Here is a 3,950-nt window from a genome sequence, read left to right as displayed (position 1 = left end):
AAGTTGTTGCCCGTAGCAACCAATCAGAACGCGTCTTTGATTGTACAACGTGAACGGAAAACTTGAAAGCTGGAATCTGATTGGTTGTTGTCAGCAATAGCAGCACTTCCCTTGTCCCCATATAAATACATATAGGTATACACATAGTATATCTAGGCACTTATTTATAGTATATTTCTTATATGTCTTTTTTTTTTTTACTTTCATGTTTTTTGAATTTTCAGAAACAGCCAATAGCTCAGATGTCTAGCATGAAGCATATGAGTAAAAGATAAGAAAATTAAAGGGGGTTTCCAGAAGTTATCCCCTATTCACCTTCACAGAATGGTTCATAAATGTCTAATCGCTGGCAACCCCACAGGTTACTTTACCTGGAGTCCCAAGTCCTGACCGTGGGGACTGAATGGAGAGGCGCGGAGTGCTGGTTGTGCTGCTGCGGTCAGGACTATGGGACTGGTGAAGATAACCAGGCTCACATCTCCCCCCAGGGACGCATCTACAGCGCTGTGCTCCGAGGGAACATTTTGGCCATGGCCCCTTGCCCCCACCATTCTTGTAGGGTGCTGTATGGTGTATTCGCAAATAACCATATCTTTGGCTTGTGTCGCAATAAGTGTTATAGCTTTTTTTCTCAATACCTTCTTTCCTTTCGGACCTGTGTGACCGCTTGTCTTTTGTGTGGCGAATTGTAGTGTTTATCAGTGATATTGTAGGTTTTTGGGGAAAGTGAGGTGACTGAAACAATTCACTTTTTTTTTTCTATGGAGTTCACTAAGTGGAATAAGTAGAGTGATATTTTAAAGGTTTAGACTTTTACAAACGTGGTGATATCAAATATATTTATTTTTGTAAGGAGCATCATTTATGGTTTTGTGTTACCTTTTTAATTATCTTTTACTCTCCTTAGGGGACTTGATCCTGCAAAAAATTGCCATCTGATTATGCTATGGCTGTGGCTGGGATAAGCAGGAGAGGAGTACAATATTGGCGGACTCTTCAGTAAGACGCCAACTGCTATGAAAACTCCTCAGCACCCTGTGATTGTGTTGTGGTGTGATAACAATGGCCAGACAGAGGGAGTCTGTGGTCACTTTAATCTCAGCATTTGCTGTGAAAACCCAGCTGTGAGTTACAGCCATGCCACAATCTTGTGGGATCAATAGACATACCTCACAACCGACATATCTGTCATTGTTCCTTAATGGATGGCAAACTGTCTCTTCAGAGGGGAAGAGGACTAGAACTCTAGCGCCACCTATTGGAAGCAGCAATCCTAAAAGTCAATTTTGACTCTTTAACAAGCGTTGCCACATGACTTAGGATAAAAGCCAAACCAGAATCTCAATTTGCAGACACGTGTTTTGGGGTGTTGCCTCTCGTCAGTGCAAAGTACGAGATTTGATTTGGCTAGGTGAGAAGCTCTGGACTGAGGTCTAAAGGGTAAAAAGAAGGTTTGCTGGACTCACCGCATGTGTTTAGCGTGTTCTCCACTCATGTATTATGTGGGAGCCATTCACTGCTGGTCTGCAGTATAGTCAGAAAAAAATCAAGGGAAAAAGTAATTGGCACTCCCAGGAGAGATATAAGAACAAGATTTTCTTTATTGATATCTTCGTTAAAAATATCGCATATGCGGTTCCATGTTAACCCTCCGACACATTTCTGGTGTATCGCACTCCCTTGTTCAGTAAGCAAAACACAGATCCGGTAGAAATAAAAGAAAAAAAACGGATGGCATGTGAACACAGTCTAACCCACCCACTGAAGCTTCATCGCTGGCTCTCCATCAATGTCTGGTCTTTGGTGATAGGTTGTAGTGGTGAAGTCATGACTACAGCGCAAGTGACCACTGCAGCCAATCACTCGGCTCAGCAGCGATGTCGAGATAGTCACCACTAAGTTCAGTGATTGGCTACAGCGGTCAAAAGCGCTATAGTTGTTACAACACTAATGCAGCCTATCAACAAAAAGCCAGTACTAGAGCAGATATGTGAGTAGGCCTTGGTTCATTTTTAATCTTTTGCAAGTCTTATTAGGCTGTGTGCCCACGATGCATTTTTTTTAAGCGTTTCCGCAGCGGCAATTCCGCTGTAGAAACGCTTAAAAAACGCTTGGTAGAAGGCCTGCCATGTTCCCCAATGATAATCCGCATGTGCTATGCACATGCTGCGGAAATTTCCGCTGCGGATTATCATTGGGGAAAAAAAACGCAGCACTACCAATTATTTTGCGGAAGCGCTGCATTTTCGCCGCCATTGACTTGCATTGGAACGCATGGAATATGCATCACGGCATCTGCACATGCGGAATCCAAGCGTTTCAATGTGCGGATGGTACCTGGGTGTGGAGGACAGGAGACTCTCCTCCGGACCCGGGTACCATAGAACCTGTAAAAAAAAGAATAAAATAAAAAATAAATATTATATTTACCTTCTGATGGCACCAGGTCTCCTTGTCTTGGCTTGCCGGCAGATCGCGGTGGACTGAAGGACCTGCGCTGACGTCATTTAGTCATGTGACGGGTCACGCGACGCTGACGTCGGCAGATCCTTTAGTCTACTGCGAGCTGCCGGCAAGCTAGGACGGATTGAATAAAGACTCCGGGGGCCATCAGAAGGTAAGTATAGATTTATTTTTTACCATTCTTTACGGTCACACTATAAAAATCTATGCAGTTTGCATGGATTTATATAGTGTGACCAAGTTGTCAAGCACTTTCCAAGTCATGCTAAAATCGCTTGGAAAGCGCTTGACAACCCGCATGCAGAAATGCATGTGAAGAACACTTCACATCCACTTGTCCCTGGCAAGAAAAACGCATGTACAATCCGCATGCTTTTTTTCTGACAGGGAGATGCAGAAATGCTCAGGAAAAAATCCGGAGCATTTCTGCATCGTGGACACATAGCCTTACTTGGAAAACCCCTTGTATAACAGCCACATAGGTACTTTGTGACAACCGGACCATAGCACTGCCGACTTCCTACCTGCTGGCACCTCTGATTACCAGGCACCGTGTTGTCCTTGGGTAACAAGTGCCTGAGATGCCAGCAGGTAGTGGGAAGTTTGCCATACTCTGACCCGGATCCATAGCAGCGTAGGAAGTCTTGGTAACTTGGTGATCGGTGGGGTCTGACTGCTGGGATCCCGACAACAGGGGTGTCTGAATGGACCTGTGTATGCTGGGCGTGCACCCCACCGCTCCGTACACCGTCTATATGAGGGGCGCTGTACGCGACTCTCTCCAGCTGTACCATAGACAACGAATCATGGGCAGCTATAAGTCTAAGGCCTCATTCACACATCAGTTTTTCACGCACAAGTGCTATCTTGTACTGATGACAGTCTATGGGGCTGTTCACGTCAGATTTTTTCCTTGGACTGAGTGGGTCGTGCAAAATCACTCAGACATGTCCAATATTGATTTCAACGCATGTCTATGGGTACATGAGAAACCTGACAGCACTCGGATGCCATCGGTGTGCAGTCTGCTTTTCACTGATTGGTACATTAGTGAAGGTGGAGAAACTTTTTTTTGTTTTTTCATTAGTGGAAAAAAAATGTTGGAACTCTGATGACATTCAGTATGTTTTTCTTCTACGTGAAAAATATGTCTGAATGAGTCTCATTCACACATCAGTATTTATAAACAGCATTTAATCAGTATTTGTTTGCAAAACTGGGGGTTTCTCCAAAACACAGAACTGATGTCAGTTTTTGGCCATGGCCCCACTATCAGTATTTGGTCAGTATTCTGTCAGTATTTTTCTCAGGAGTGGGAGCCAAAACCAGGAGTGGGTGATAAATGCAGAATTGGTGACTTGTTTCTATTATACTTTTCTCTGATTATTCCTCACCTGGTTTTGTCTCCCACTCCTGAGAAAAAATACTGACTGAATACTGACCAAATACTGATCGTGGGGCCGTGGCATTTCCATTATAGTTTTTCT

The sequence above is a fragment of the Phyllobates terribilis genome, unplaced genomic scaffold (assembly GCF_046119375.1).
Source record: "Phyllobates terribilis strain yellow unplaced genomic scaffold, ASM4611937v1 Scaffold_7__3_contigs__length_470593459, whole genome shotgun sequence".
NCBI classification, from domain to species: Eukaryota; Metazoa; Chordata; class Amphibia; order Anura; family Dendrobatidae; genus Phyllobates; species Phyllobates terribilis.
Note: the sequence above shows the minus strand (reverse complement) of the source record.